Source organism: Mastomys coucha, unplaced genomic scaffold (genome assembly GCF_008632895.1).
Source record: "Mastomys coucha isolate ucsf_1 unplaced genomic scaffold, UCSF_Mcou_1 pScaffold22, whole genome shotgun sequence".
NCBI classification, from domain to species: Eukaryota; Metazoa; Chordata; class Mammalia; order Rodentia; family Muridae; genus Mastomys; species Mastomys coucha.
Window position 1 is genome coordinate 217345529 of NW_022196905.1, and position 17078 is coordinate 217362606.

Here is a 17078-nt window from a genome sequence, read left to right on the forward strand (position 1 = left end):
TGTAGTCCATGAGGACTGCTGTGACAGTGTACCCTACACTGGGTAGACATGTGCAGTCCATGAGGGCTACTGTAAAAGTGTACTCTACACTGGCTAGACTGGGCAATTACAAACAACAAACATTCATTACTCACACTTCTTGAGGCCAGGAAGTCCAAGATAAGGGTACCAACAGTTTTGGAATCTGCTAACAGCTTCTCTGTGTTTTTGATGGCACCTTCTGTATTTGTTTTCATGAGGATTAAACTCATTATTATTATTATTATTATTATTATTATTATTATTATATTTTCTTTATTTACATTTGAAATCTTATCCCCTTTCCGGTTTCCCCTCCAAAAACCCCCTGTCCCCACATCCGTCTTCATCCACCTACCCACTCCTGCTTCCTGGCCCTGACATTCTCCTGCAATGGGGCATAGAGACTTCACAGGACCAAGTGCCTCTCCTCCTGTTGATGACCAACAAGGCCGTCTTCTGCTACATATGCAGCTGCAGCCATGAGTCCCACCATGTGTACTCTTTGATTTGTGGTTTTGTCCCTGGGAGCTCTGGGGGTACTGGTTAGTTCGTATTGTTGTTCCTCCTATAGAGCTGCAAAGCTCTGCAGCTCCTTGGGTCCTTTCTCTAGCTCCTCCACTGGGGACCCTGTGCTCAGTACAATAGTTGGCTGTGAGCATCCACCTCTGTATTTGTCAGGCACTGGTAGAGCCTCTCAAGAGACAGCTATAACAGGCGTTGGTCAGCAAGCACTTGTTGGCATCCACAATAATGTCTGGGTTTGGTGACTTTATATGGGATGGATCTCCAGATGGGGCAGTCTCTGGGTGGTCATTTCTTCAGTCTCTGCTCCTCACTTTTTCTGTAACTCCTTCCATGGGTATGTTATTCCCCCTTCTAAGAAGGACCAAAGTATCCACACTATGGTCTTCCTTCTTGAGTTTCATGTGGTTTGTGAATTGTATCTTCGGTATTCTGAGCTTCTGGGCTAATATCCACTTATCAAAGAATGCATACCATGTGTGTTCTTTTGTGATTGAGTTACCTCACTTAGGATGATATTTCTCATTTCCATTCATTTGCCTAAGAATTTCATGAATTCATCATTTTTAATAGCTGAGTAGTATTCCATTGTGTAAATGTACAATGTTTTCTGTATCCATTCCTCTATTGAGGGACATCTGGGTTCTTTCCAGTTTCTGGCTATTATAAATAAGGCTGCTATGAACATAGTGGAGTATGTGTCCTTATTACATGTTGGAGCATCTTCTGGGTATATGCCTAGGAGTGGTATTGCTGGATCCTCAGGTAGTGCTATGTCCAATTTTCTGAGGAACCACCAAACTGATTTCCAGAGGGGTTGTATCAGCTTGCAATCCCACCAGCAATGAAGGAGTGTTCCTTTTTCTCCACATCCTTGCCAGCATCTGCTGTCACCTGAGTTTTTGATCTTAGCCATTCTGACTGGTGTGAGGTGGAATCTCAGAATTGTTTTGATTTATATTTCCCTGATGACTAAGGATATTGGACATTTCTTTAGGTGCTTCTCAGCCATTCGGTATTCGTCAGTTGAGAATTCTTTGTTTAGCTCTGTACTCCATTTTTTAATGGGGTTATTTTGTTTTCTGGAGTCTAACTTCTTGAGTTCTTTGTATACATTGGATATTAGCCTTCTATCAGATGTAGGATTGGTAAAGATCTTTTCCCAATCTGTTGGTTGCTGTTTTGTCCCATTGACAATGTCCTTTGCAGTACAGAAGCTTTGTAATTTTATGAGGTATCATTTGTCAATTCTTGATCTTAGAGCATAAGCCATTGGTGTTCTGTTCAGGAAAATTCCCTGTGTCCATGTGCTCAAGGTTCTTCCCCACTTTCTTTTCTATTAGTTTCGGTGTATCTGATTTTATGTGGAGATCCTTGATCCACTTGGATTGAGCTATGTACCAGCAGATAAGAATGGATCAATTTGTATTCTTCTACTTGCTAACCACCAGTTGAGCCAGCACCATTTGTTGAAAATGCTGTCTTTTTTCCACTGAATGGTTTTAGCTCCCTTGTCAAAGATCAAATGACATAGGTGTGTGGGTTCATTTCTGGGTCTTCAATTCTATTCCATTGATCTACCTAGCTGTCACTGTACCAATTCCATGCAGTTTTTTTTTTTTTTTTTTTTTTTATCACAGTTGCTCCATAATACAACTTGAGGTCAGGTATGGTGATTCCCCCAGAAGTTCTTTTATTGTTGAGAACAGTTTTGGCTACCCTGGGTTTTTTGTTATTCCAGATGAATTTGAAAATTGTTTTTTCTAACTCTGTGAAGAATTGAGTTGGAGTTTTGATGGGGATTGCATTGAATCTGTAGATAGCTTAGCAAGATGGCCATTTTTACTATATTAATCCTGCCAATCCATGAGCATGGGTGATCTTTCCATCTTCTGAGATCTTTTTTGATTTCTTTCTTCAGAGACTTGAAGTTCTTGTCATACAGATCTTTCACTTGTTTAGTTAGAGTTACACCAAGGTATTTTATATTATTTGTGACTATTGTGAAGGGTGTTGTTTTCCTAATTTCTTTCTCAGCCTTTTTATCCTTTGTGTAGAGGAAGGCTACTGATTTGCTTGAGTTAATTTTATAACCAGCTACTTTGCTGAAGTTGTTTATCAGATTTAGGAGTTCTCTGGTGGATTATTTTGGGGTCACTTAAGTACACTATCATATCATCAGCAAATAGTGATAATTTGACTTCTTCCTTTCCAATGCGTATCCCTTTGATCTCCTTTTGTTGTCTATTTGCTCTGACTAAGATTTCGAGTATGATATTGAATAGGTAGGGAGAGAGTGAGCAGCCTTGTCTAGTCCCTGATTTTAGTGGGATTGCTTCAAGTTTCTCTCCATTTAGTTTGATATTGGCTACTGGTTTTCTGTATATTGCTTTTACTATGTTCAAATATGAGCCTTGAATTCCTGATCTTTCTAAGACTTATCATAAAGGGGTGTTGGATACTGTCAAATGCTTTCTTGGCATCTAATGAGATGATCATGTGGTTTTTTTCTTTGAGTTTGTTTATATAGTGGATTACATTGATGGATTTCCCTATGTTGAACCATTCCTGCATCCCTGGGATGAAGCCTTCTTGATCATGATGGATGATCATCTTGATGTGTTCTTGGATTCGGTTTGGAAGAATTTTATTGAGTATTTTTGCATCGATACTCATAAGGGATATTGGTCTGAAGTTCTCTTTCTTTGTTGGATCTTTGTGTAGTTTAGGTATCAGAGTAATTGTGGCTTCATAGAATGAATTGTGTGGAGTACCTTTTGTCTCTATTTTGTGGAATAGTTTGGGGAGTACTGGCATTATGTCTTCTTTGAAGGTCTGAGAGAACTCTGCACTAAACCCATCTGGTCCTGGGCTTTTTTTTTTTTTTTGGTTGGGAGACTATTAATGACTGTTCCTATTTCTTTACAGGGTATGGGACGGTTTAGATCATTTTTCTGATCTTGATTTAACTTTGGTACCTGATATCTGTCTAGAAAATTGTCCATTTCATACAGGTTTTCCAGTTTTGTTGAGTATAGGCTTTGGTAGTAAGGTCTGATGATTTTTTGGATTTTCTCAGTTTCTGTTGTTATGTCTCCCTTTTCATTTCTAATTTTGTTAATTAGGATACTGTCTCTGTGCCCTCTAGTTAGTCTGGCTAAGGGTTTATCTATCTTGTTGATTTTCTCAAAGAATCAGCTCCTGTCTGGGCAGTGTGGCCCACGCCTTTAATCGCAGCACTTGGGAGGCACTTGACTGGAATGGTACCTTGGAAGGTACCATTACGTGCTGAAAAGAAGGTATATATTCTTCTTTTTTTTCTTTTTTAGGACAAAATGTTCTATAGATATCTGTTTAATCCATTTGGTCCATAACTTCTGTTAGTTTCACTGTGTCTTTGTTTAGTTTCTGTTTCCATGGTCTGTCAATTACTGAGAGTTGAGTGTTGAAGTCTCTCAGTATTATTGTGTGCAGTGCAATTTGTGTCTTGAGCTTTAGTAAGGTTTCTTTAATGAATGTGTGTGCCCTTGCACTAGGAGATATCAGAGTAGAGCTCTTCTTGGTAGATTTTTCCTTTGATGAGTGTGAAGTGTCCTTCCTTATCTTTTTTGATAACTTTTTTTGGTCCCCGTGTGTTCCTCCATGCCTGCTCCAGACAATTATTGGAGAGAAAGTGGCTATCTTCCCTCTAAGCCTGGGAGTGAAAGCGCTCCTGGGAGAACAGCTCTCTCCTGGCGGGACCTGTGCATAGTGGGCTGTGGATCAACCTCAGCTCAGGGGTGCAGATGGTGGACCGGAAGGGAGGGAAACTCACTCTTAGAATCTTATATAAAGGCACAGATCTAGTTATGAAGGAGAACCCATACAACTTCATTACTTTGCTTTTGCTTTTGTTTTAAAATGTATTGTTGTTGTAGTTATTGTTAACCTCGTGGGTGTGCGCTCGCCTTGGTGGTGTGGGTAGTGCATGCCACAGCATAGAGCAATCAGAGGGAAAGTGTGGTTAGCTTTCACCTTCCACCTTTATGCTCATCCCAGGCCGTCAGGCTTGTGGTGTGGTGTTTTTACTTACTGAGCTGTGTAGCTCACCCGTGTTTTAGGTTTTTGAGACAAGTTCTCACTGCACAACTATGTTGGTTAGTTTTGTCAACTTGACACAAGCTGGGGGAAACCGTCATTCAGGTAGAGAGAACCTCTTGTGTACTATATCAATGCATCCCCTGTCAATAAAAGTGCTGTTGGCCTATTAGCTTAGGTGGGAAATAGGAATTGGTTCCAGCAGAGAGAGAGGAATTCTAGGATAGACAGACGAGGGCTTTGCCTGAACTTTGAGGAAGATGGTCCACATAAACTTGAGGAGAGGTAATTCAAAAACAGGTTAATTGAGTTACACGCTAACGTGAACAAGCCAAAGCTTATGGCTTACACATTTATTCATATATAATTAACTCTCAGAATCATCTTTTTGGCGGAAACTTGGGCGTAGGTGGAAAAGCTCTCGGTTACAAATGGCTCCCACTGTTGGGTATAGAATCCAAACTTAGAAAAGTCCTGGATGAAAACTGCAAATACTTCTCAGAACAATTTCCTAGCCGGGCAGGAAGCTAAATACTTTTAAGAGAGAGGGAAGGGAGGCCCAGGAGCTAACCCAGCTGGCTGGAGCTCTCTGGAACAGGAGCCTGAGGATGCAGTAGCTGTGACTTCTCCCAAGCTTGGCACGGTTCCAAGAAAGGTAGAAAAGTGTGCTAGGGAGAGCTACATGGCCCAATTTGTGTCCATTTGAGACCCAAACATTAAACTTTCCAGAGAAAGGGAACGAGACAGACCAGAAGTCTGCAGCCTGCTAAACTGAGTCAAGGGGATGGAGTTAACCACCATAACACATGCTGGCCTGAGGAGCCCACAGATTTTCCTGGAGCTGCACAAGTACTGAAAAGCCCCCAAACTTGTCAGCTGGTAAAGCATTATATTTACAAACAATAAAAGAGAAAAAAACTGGGTATAAATAATCATAAAAATGAATAGTTTAAAATTGGTAAAATAAAGTCCTTATAGAGAAAATTAGATACATTTAAAGAAATAAGGCACATAAAGATGAGAGACAATTACAGACCTTTCATACTCAATATAATGCAATTTTAAATGTTTTAAGTATAAAAACAAAGGAGATAAATGACCTAATTACCAATTATGATTACTATCACATTGGTAACTCTCATTTTAATGCTGATAGCCAAAATTACACTATCTCAAGGAGAAGAGCTTTAGAGAGACAAGAAAAGTACATAATGAAAACTGGAAGAGGCCTTAGAAGATAAATTAAAAAAATATGAATAAAATTGAGGAAGATACTAAGATAGCAAAGCTACAAAAAAGAAAAGGAAGGAAGGAAGGAAGGAAGGAAGGAAGAAAGAAAGAAAGAAGGAAAGAAAGAGGAAGAAAAATACAAAAGTGGAGACAGGCCTTAGAGGAAAAATTAGAAAAAGTTGTAATTACAATTGTGGAGGATACTGAGATAGACACAGAGGAAATAAGTTCAGAGCATACAGTACCACCATATAATGAAAATCAGGAAGGCCACAAAGGTTGTTAGAAAACCATCTGAGCTTATCTGGTTGGTCTATGACAAGTGATTACAGTGGCTGCCCTCAAGTAGAATTACAACAGCATCCCATAAAAATGACAGATTTAAAATATTTAAGGATGCAACTTTAATAGAAAAAATTCCTAAATGTTTTAAGAAAAGCCAAACTGTCAAATGTTTTATTTGTGGCAAGCAAGGTCTTTTAACAAGGAATTATAGGCAAGGCGTTCCTAGAATCAATTTTTTTTTTTTCTAGAGGCAACCCAGGAAGAAGGGTCTAGCCTTCTGGAATATGCACAAGATATGGCAAAGGCCGACACCGGACTAACAAATGTAGATCAACAAGGGACAAGCAAGGTAGCCCTCTGTTGGAAATACACTACAAGGCCCAAATATCAAACAATACTGCTCTGGCTATAAACATTAACAGCCCAGACATCAAAGCCAGAGTAGCTTCAATAGATAAAACAGAAAACTCAGGAAAGACCAAAAAAACAAGTATTTTGGCAAACTGCTATAAATGATAAGACACCAAAGTTAAAGTTACAGTCAGATGGAATTGAAATTGAAGGCTTAATGGATTCAGGAGCAAATGTAATGATTTTACAAGATTCCTGGAAGTCAACTTGGCCACTTCAAAAGCTATCTACATAACTTCTAGGATGTGGGGCATTGTCTCATGTAAAACAAAGTCTAAAATGAGTTAAATGTATAGGATCAAAAGGTAAAATATTAAGGCCTGAATATAGGTAGTCATACAAAGAAAAAATATTAGGTTTAAATCAAAACAGATAACATGATTTGCTGGTCCCCCTTCATGGGAACAGCTCTGAGACTGGCTAAGACATGAAAATGTCTCTAGCCAGAACATCAGCTATACAAAGCCAATAAATCTTGGTGGCTACTGAATCCTTAAGACTTATAATCTCTTCCTTTCAAATGGCATAAAAAGAAATTTATATTTCAATTTGGTTCTACAATCTATAGTGGTTTGAATATGCTTGGCCCAGGGAATGGCAGTATTTGGAGGTGTGTCCTTATTGAAGTAGTGTGGCCTTGGTGGAGGAAGTGGGCGTGGCTTTAAGACCCTTGTTCTAGCTGCCTGTAAGCTAGTTTTCTCCTGTTTGCCTTTGGGACAAGATGTAGAACTCTCAGCTCCTTCTCCAGCACCATGCCTGCCTGGATCCTGCCAGGCTTCCTGCCATGATCATAATGGCCTGGACCTCTGACCCTGTAGACCAGCCCCAATTAAATGTTGTCCCTTTTAAGAGTTCTAGGTCATAGTGTGTCTTCACAGCAATGAAAACCCTAAGACACAGCCCAAGCTAGCTTATAAGGAAAGACAGACACTTTACCTGCTCAAACAGAGAGCGAAGAATCATCTTTAACTGAATTATACATATTCCATACATATATTAATGCACAAATCTATATTACCTGTGAAAGTTTATATGTTTACAGACAGCAATGAAATTAAAATGGCCCTGATAAGATTCATTCTTGGGGATGTTGAGAAGGATTTCAGCATCCTGCTTGGTTCTACCTCAGCCTGCCTCAATGCTGTTTCCTCAAAAATCTATATCCAGGACAGTTTCAGAATGGCTTACTAGATTTTCCAGCATCACAGACTGTTCCAGTCAGGACTTTGTTAAACTCTGAACTTTCTCAGCATGTAGAGACTGGATACAGCCAGCTTTTTTTCAGACTGGCCAATATCCAAACTTTCTTGGGCCACCAAAAAGGAAAAATGATGCCCCCAATCAGCAAGAAACACTTTTAAGACAATGACACCCATTCCCAAAAAGTGGGTTGGATAATTTTTGGTCATTCATTGTGTGATGATCATTGTCACTAATGGGGATTGATTACAAGTTGTTTAATGGTTTCGGTCAGTGAGGAAACAAAGTAAGAGTGGTTAGATTCAGGGATTTTCCCCCTCTTTTTCTTTCCTCTATACTTCTTTCTTTCTTATCTAATGTTAAGAGGAAAAAGGAGAGAAGGGATGAGAAGCAAAGAAGGGAGCTATAGGAGTAATACAGGGATAATAGGAGTAAAGAGCAGATTATTAAATCTACTCTTAATCTATAGCGTTGCTATTAGCCAAAAATCTTACATTGGTATAGATCTTTGTATACTGATACAAACTTAAGCTTATTTTTGGTTACATTGGTATATAGATCTTTGTATATTGAAACAAAATTAAGGTTATATTTGGTTATAACATACTTTGTATCAACTCTTTTTAGGTATTGTACCTATGTAATTTTTAAAAATGCAATGTTAAGTTCCACTCCTTTTGAAAACTGCTATAACAAACTGTTTAGGATAATTAAGAAGTGGAAGTTAATAGTTAAATCAAACTTATTGTCATGTTACTTAATAGTCTAGTTTATTACAGAAATATGTTTCTAAGGTTGAACAGATAGCAAATAGCTACAGATAAGCAACATTTACCTACTTAGACATATTATAGATAGATAAATAGATCTTCAAAAACCTCAGAGATCCATAGAATATGGCATTTAAAGATGATTTATCATTAAAAGGCATTTATGAAAGTGAGACATGTCTGCTCCTGGCAGCACCCCCATTATGCTTCAAAGAAGATGATAAGCATATGGAGTTTGTTTCAAATGTGGCATGCTAACCATTGGGCAAGAAACTCATGCTTTGCTTCAATTGCAGATAGACTGCTATCCAAACTGAACAAACAAGATGCAGCAAAACTGAGCTTTGCCAAAACAGAGTAAGTAGTCCTTCATATTTCCTGCTTCACAGAAGTGTCTGTCGGATATTCTGGGTCAGAAGGCTGAAGATGATGCTCTAATAACACAGAGAAATTTTGGGGGACTGTCTAAATAGCAAGCTTTCCATATAATTTCTATAGTTTTGGAAGCTGCTTGCCTGTACTTCCTGCATCCTCAGGTAATATTTATTCCTTCTCAGGCCTTTGGGTTGAAGACTAGATAGTTATAGTCTCACATATAAGTTTAAGTTGTTTAGGATTTAAGACAATGTTTTTAGGTCTAAGAAGATGTTTTAGGTTGGTAATGCAAGTTATGATAGAAATTGATTTAAGTATAGAAGGATAGATAGTAGAGTACTTTCTCCAAGGTTGCCTAATACATATGGACTGGACATTGTGAATGAAATTTTTATATATGTATTTTATTGATGTTAGAGAAAGTGTCTTTTATTTAGACAAAAATGTTGAAATAGAGAGAGGATCTCTTGTGTACTTTATGGCTGCATCACCTGTCAATAAAAAAGCTATTGGCCTATTAGGTTAGGCAGGAAACAGTAAGTGTAGGTTCTGACACACAGAGAGAAGAATTCTGGGATAGAGTCAGGAGCAAGCAGTTTGCCCTGAACTCTGAGGAAAACAGTAGCATAAATCCGAGGAACGGTAACTAACCACGTGGTGGGACTTAGAATAAAACAAACTCGGTTAATTGAATCATGAGCTTGTGGGGAAAAGCCAAAGCTTATGGCTGAGACATTGATTCATAGATAATTAAGTCTTAGAGTTATTATTTCACAAACTTGGGCATGCGTGGAAAAGCCTGTAATTAAAGTGTCACTCTTGGGCAGGTGGTCCTGGGTTGTGAAAGAAAAATGCAGTGTTTCTTAATCTTCCTAATGCTGCAACCTTTTAATACAGTTCCTCGTGTTGTGGTAACTGAACTCATAAAATAATTTGTGGCTACTTCATAGTTGTAATTTTGCTACTGTTGTAAATTATAATGTAAATATCTGATATGCAGGATGTCTGATATGTCACCCCCAAAAGGGTTGAGAACCACTGAAGTAGAGCAAGGCAAGTAAACAGAGTTCCTCCATGGTCTCTGCTTCAGTTCCTGCCTCCAGGTTTCTGTCTTGAGCTTCTGCTCTAGCCTCCCTCAATGAAGGACTGTGCGCCAGAAGTGTAAACCAAATAAACCCTTTCCTCCCTAAGTTGCTTTAGGTCATATTCTTTATTACAGCCATGAACATCAAGCTAGGACAGTAGTCCAGGGTGATTTCCAAATAACCTGGCCACAATAGCACACCTTTAATTCTGGCATTGCATTCATGTGTCATTATGCCTAGCAATCCACCTCTAATATATTGCATATTGGCTTCCAACATACAGATTTGGGGGGTACCATCTTTCAGACTCTAACAGAGCATAACCTAACAAGAACAAGAACAACAACAACAACAAATCTGTTTTCCCTTAAGAATCTCAAGAAAAAAATGGTACCTTTGTTTCTGTTGTGACAAAAGGCACATGTATCTGGACACATTTCATGCAACTTCCCAAACATAGGGAGGACTCGGGGCCTCCCAAGAGCAGCACCATCCTGTTGTCTTCTTTCATTGCAGGGCTAGAAGTGATGTAGTACTGCATACCTTTAGTTTCAGCCACTTGGGAGGCTAAGGCAAGAGGACACAGTGAAAACCTCATCTAAATAAATACATGAGTAAGCAGGAACATCAAAGTGAGAATTGGGGTGTGAACAACTTCCTCCATGAATTATAATTCGAGGTAAGCAGAAGGCCTGGCAGTCTTCTGTATGTATCGAATGAGAAGCCTCTTTGCCGATTGGGATGAGAAGGAGCAAGAGCTTGTGATTCTCACTGAAGACCAGAGGCAGCTTCTTTCTATTCTAGGTGATACGGAACGTGGGGCAGACAAACAGCTTCCGGTGTAGTCCGTGACCAGGACAGATGCTCAGTGGGTCAGGGTCAGAATGGCTGGCCCAGGCATTGGCTAGATTAAGCTCCATCATTGTTAGATTGCCACCTGTTCCTTTTAAAAGTGTTTACCTATTTTCTTTCTTCCTGGCAGATAAAAGTTGCTCTTCACTATACACAGATGAATAAATGACTAAATGAATAAGTCCTCAACTGGTCCCAGGATGAGATTCTCTGAGTATTACAGATTCATAAATATTAAATGAAATATGAAGGAGAATGATGTCCATCAGGGGGTCCTAGAGGAGTTAGAATGTGAGCACTCCTTGACCTTTACTCTCTCGGCCCCAGATGTACACAATTAATTAATAGGTACATCTCCATCAGTGATTAAGTACCTGAAACTGTTGACTACAGCTCAAGTCTGAATTCTCCATCTATTTCTATTCAGGGGCATGGAATACATTAGATTCTTCAATGATGCATTCACTTTCCTAACCAAAGGATACCCCAGTTCCTGGCTGTAAAGTTAACCTCTGAGGAGGATGGAGATAACCCCATAGGTAAAGTGCTTGCTAAAAACACAAGGACCTGACTTTGGATCTCTAGTGCCTGTGTAAGGAAAAGGTCCGGGGTGACATAAGTGATGGTGAGGCAGAGACAGGATGAACAAGAGCTCTCTGGATGGCTAGGTTAGCCAACTATGAGCTCCAGGTTCAGTGAGAGACCCTGTCTCAAAGTATGCAACTGGCAAAGTGATGGAGAAAGACATATGTGTGTGTGTGCGCGCACACACACACACACACATTCACATGACATACACCCACAAAAAGTTAACTATTGATTAGACATTAATCAATTAAGGAAGACTAGAGTGTAGCAACTACCCACCCCCAAACAACTCAAACTACTCTTGTGTAACTTACTGTGAAAACAATTCAATCACATATTTATAAAGATTCAAAATTAAACAAAAAATGGATTCTGAAGAATTGCAAAAGAAAAGTGACTGTTCCTTCAAAGAGAGAAGAAAGTAAGTAGATTTTATCTTCTTGGGGGTGTGTCTAGGTGTGTAGGGAACAATACTTTATTAGGCCTCAGGAGCTGGGGTAGAGGAAGGCTCCGTGCAGCTCTGGGGTGTTTCTTTTCACCTTGATGTTCCTTCTGTCCTCGCCTTCTGCCATTGTTTCATCGGCCTAAAGTGCAGAGCTTTGGCACAAGGACCTGATCAAGCAGAAAGCTCTGAAATTCATGCAGAGATTAAAAAAAAAAACAATGCTTGCAAGAACCATGAAAAACAGTGGACATTTTTCCTGGGCAGAGGAGTTATTTACATATTTTGACCATTTTCCAGGTTTTTGTGCATAAACACCAATGACTAAATGAAATTATAAAGGTTTTTTAAAAAAAGTAAACAGTCCTAATTTGGGGATTATACAAAACAATTGAAGTCAGACTCGGTATGAAATGTTTTCTTTCATGCTTACTATAGCATAATTTACAATAGTGAGGCCATGAAGTCAACCCAAGTGTTCACCCTTATGGGACTAAATCACAAGATGTGGCCCATACATACCCTGAAGTGCTGTTGCACTTTAAAGAAGAAAACATTTTTTGTTACAACACAGATAAGCCTTGTGAAATCAGACAGACACAAAGAACAGGTCCTTTTTGCTTTTTTGTTTTTGTTTTTGTTTTTGTTTTTTCATGTTCTACTTACATATAGCATTGGAAGGAGAGACACCCTCCAAACACAGGAGTGGTCCAGGAGTCAGGGAAGATGCAAGGCTGTGCTTGAAGGAAGAGCGATGAAGTTATAAAGATGACGGTAACTGTGAATGGGGGGGGGTCTTTACAAGGGAAGGGAGCACACAGACAATATTGTATTCAGTTTTAGTGTTCTACATATTTATAACCTAAAATATTTGAGCCACCGATTGCCACCCTTAAAAGAAATCTCTGTCTCTCTGTCTCTGTCTCTGTTTCTCGCTCATATACATACACAGACAGACAGACAGATGCACATGCACGCACACACACACACACACACACACACACACACACACATATCCACACTGAGAATGGTGCTAGTTGTGGTCAAGGCCAGGGCCCCTAAGGTCTTTTGTGATAACCATGTTTGTCATTATTCCTAAGAAAAGAAGTCCAGTTAAATCTCAGAGATGATTCCTCATTTTTATTAACACTGTTAGCAATTTATTTATTTATTCATTCATGCTGAGGTGTGAACCCAGCGCTCTGCATATGCTGTTTAGGTATTCCACTATGAATTCTCCTCCGAGCTTCTGGGGCAGCACTCTTTAGGATATAGGTCTGCTTCTATCATGCATAGGCACGGACTTGAAAGGCAGGCCTTCCAGAGATTTGTGGATTAGCTTACGTCCTGTTCTCAACAAGCCTTGCACCTTGCTGCTGCTCCAGCATTTCTAAACTCCAGTCAAAAGGTCATGCCTAGGCTGGAAAACTGGTGGTTTATTAGCTTCCTGTTTTAACTGAAGATGGATCAAGAACTGAGAGTAAATGTGAACATTTAATGAGACAGATTTATTACCCTTAAGGAGTAAGGCAAGTTGTAATGAGATGCAGCCATTCATTTATCATAAAAGTATGTCAGGTCTTCCATAAATAAATGGGAGGAAATTACAAACTTTTATTTAAAAATATTTCAAAATTTGCTTCTTATTTCACCATCCCCAGGAAAACAGTGTTGGAAGGTGGAGCCACTCCTTTTATGTGTCTCTTACCTCTTATACTATATCTTATGCACTGTTGTATAATTTAATTTTAATTATAATTTATGAAAATCTACACATGCCTGTGACTATGAAATCATTTTCATAGCAGCATAACACAGCAACTTAACTTTTTAATTATTAAACAACTATGGATTTTTACTCATACCATTCATAACAACACATATTTAAGTGTATAGACATGTGAGCATCCTACCAAGATATATGCACACATATATATGTACACAAATACAGATAAACAAAATTCTCATCTTAGTATTTGGTTAGATAAGGCTCCCAGTATAGAATCACTATTCCAGGGATTCGTACATTTTTTTGTTAGTGTTTTTTGGGAGGATGGGGTAGATCATTGAGCCTTAGGTATGCTTGCCCAACACTCTACCACTGAATTCCACTCTAAGAGATCTGCACATTTTAAGTGCCAATTATGGTTTAGGTAATGCCCTAGGAAAACAGATTTATGCTTCATTCATGGTAAATGAGAATGAATGAAGATGGCTGCTTTCCGAAAGAGTCTTCTTTGTAAATATTTGTTTTTCTGTCTTCCCTTGCGGAGCATATGTTCCTACAATACAAGACCAAGGCCAACCCATGATTATACTCCAAACACCTAAGCACAGGTCCAACCTCAAGTATTCTAAGTATTTGCAAATCAGTATATTTGGATTTTTAAAGAATACTTACTTATTCAGTATGTCCATTGTGTGTGTGTATGTAGGCGCTTGTGTGTGTACATGAGCATTTGAGCCACGATGTGTATTGAAAGTCAGAGGACATCTGTGGGAGTCACTTATTCCCTTCCACAGTTATGTTTGCTCCAAGTATTGGACTTAGGTAGTCAGACTCAGCAGCAAGCATGCTTACCTGCTGAGCCATTTTGCCCACCCTGTCTCTGTTTTAGGGGCTGCTGAATTGAACTGTTCAGGATTCGGACTCTAGAGCCTAGAATTCTTTACACAGCAGGCAGCAAGCACATCCTTGTTGACAGATTTTGCTCTGGGCATATTTTACTAGATAAATAAACTTAACCCTCATATAAACTCTGCAAAGTTACCGGTACCATCAATAGGATGTAAATGAATTGACTGAGGCTCAGACAAGCAATCAGCCCAAAGTCACATGGCCAGTACATTACAGATCTGGAATTTGTACACAGGAAGCTGTTGCATGGTAGCCATGATCATTTAGTGCACAGTTGTGATTGTAAACTTGTTTGCCAACAGTCGTGGGTCAAATCCTTAATTTCTTTTCTCTTGCTATCTGTGGCATTATTGTGTGAAATAATATTTTATTACCTCTGAGTATCTGTGTACAAATTTTAAATAGGCCTGGATTTTCAGGCCCAGGATCTCTCAGAAAATTGAAGTCAGATGGTGGCTATATCTGAATCAACCACAGATGGATGTAGCTGGGGTGTGGCTGAATTCCCACCTGCAAATGTGTGTGAGTGCCTGTGCGCACGCAGGTGTGCATGCACTCGCGATCACAAAGCCACCCCCAGTGTCCCTTTACTGCATGGGGGCTGAAGACTTTCTGAAGGAATCTTCCAGCAAACAAGTCAGTAAGTAGTCTTCTATGACCCCTCGCCAGAAGCCGCCTTCAGTTGGCCAAGATAGTCACAAAACATCTCCAGTTTCAAGGGGACCTCAACTGGAGGAAGGGGAGAGTCACATTGCAAGACGCCCTGTGGCTGCCTCCTTTGAGATACACAGCCTTCTGCATAACTAATTTCCTCAGCCTCCTGAACAGCTTTAAAGCTTTGCTGATTCATTCCAGTTTGTCAGCAACCTGTTCCTCTGATTGATAGAACGTACTTAAGGAGCGACACTTTGGCAGCATGTGTTTACAGGGTGGGGCTGTAGTTTATGGCCCTGGGACAAAATGAACAGATCGTCCTGTATGTAAATGGAGCCTGGGCCCCTGCCCTCTGTGTTCAAGATTCTCAAGCTATCTATAGCTTTTCAAAACATCCTCTACTTCTAAAAGAAATTATCTTTATTGAAAAATTGGTTTTGGTGCCCTCAGGAATTGGAGGCTGTGTGGCTGAGTGTGGCTGAGCTGTGATCCCTCTGTTGGGCTCCTGCTGTCTCGTTCAGTGTCTGTCTCTGGCAGCAGGCCAGCTGTAAAGGGCTTGACCCACCCTGTGCCATGGGATGCCCACTGCAGAGGCCCTTCCCTTCCTGTTGGGATTTCCTTTACTGCAGAAGGCTGGCTCAAGAAGAGGTTTGGATATTAGCATCCTACTTGCTCTTGTAGGTAGACAAGGTAGTAGTTCTGGCCAAGGGACTTTTAGAGTGATGGAGTGTCTCCTTTGTAGCCTGGGGAATCTTTCTGTTGTTTTGTTTCTTGTGCCAATCTTGTCCTTGGTTTGGAACTAGTGGAGTCCCAGGACTCTGCATGCTGATTAGGTTCTCAGCTTCTATGGTTAAGGTACCACTGCCTCTAGGAGCTAACTGGTCCCAAGTAACTTGAGTGCCTGACTTACTGCTGCCAGTGTCTCAGAGTGCCTCTACATTGGCTTCTTCAGTGTGTAACCATGACTATGATGTCAAAAAGATCAATGACAGCACCCACAGGACAGCTAGACTGAAGAGCTTTCCAGCCCCAAGGCACACTCTGAACCTCCAGAGACTAGGGCTCCCCTAAATGCTGATCAAATTTGATGCTTAGGATGAGAATTTGATTTGTCATTTGAATTCATGGTCCACCTGCTCCAGGCTCCCTTAGGTAATTTTCAGGGTGATGGTGCCTGAACTGCCGTTTCCCACCATCAGCTCCCACACAATACCATTACTTTGATGTTGTTCACTTTTGTAACACTGTCTACATTTTCTAAGATGGGGAGATGAAAACTGAACATCTTCCTTGGGACCATTCTACTTTTGTTGGACTAGACAGATGAGCATCCCAAATTCTGCACCTTGCAAAGCAAAGAGGATTCTCTGCTTTGAGGAGAGAGCAGAGCCTTGCTGACCTCCATTTTACTGCTGGGTATTATTGATCAATGTTGATGGTGAGCAGCCTCACCTAGATTGCATCTTCCCATGAGACACAGGCCCAGACCAGGTCCTGTCAGGTAAGGTGACAGGAGAGACAGCCAGCCCCTTACCCATGGCACCTGGGGCATGCCTGAGCTCCAGTTATTTCCAAAGAGAGTTATTTTTGTTCTTGGTAATAGTTGGTTGTGCCCTTCCAGGCTCCCATAAGTGGGGCTCTTCTTCTTCTTCTTCTTCTTTTTTTTTGTTGTACGATTTTTTTTATTAGATGTTTTCTTTATTTACAATATCTCCTTTCCCAGGTTTCCCTCCAAAAAAGGAGAAAAAAATAATAAAATAAAATAACAAAACTAAAACTAAAACAAACCCCTGTTCCCTCCCCCTTCCCCCTGCTCACCATCCCACCCCCTCCTGCTTACTGGCCCTGGCATTCCCATATACTGGGGCATAGAACCTTTACAGGGCCAAGGGCCTCTCCTCCCATTGATGACCAACTTGGCCATCCTC

General features: G+C 40.2%; 1 long non-coding RNA gene across 2 annotated transcripts in view; it reads left to right on the forward strand.

The window, feature by feature from the left end:
* The window catches only part of LOC116069618, a 42735-nt gene that overhangs the window by 6410 nt on the left and 19247 nt on the right, over positions 1–17078 (forward strand). The window contains exons 2-3 of one of the 2 annotated variants that reach the window (XR_004110071.1): positions 8813–8873; positions 9892–11079. This is a non-coding gene — a long non-coding RNA (uncharacterized LOC116069618). Of the gene's footprint in view, positions 1–8812; positions 8874–9891; positions 11080–17078 lie in introns of those variants that run through there. The other variant, XR_004110072.1, reaches the window with a different exon arrangement.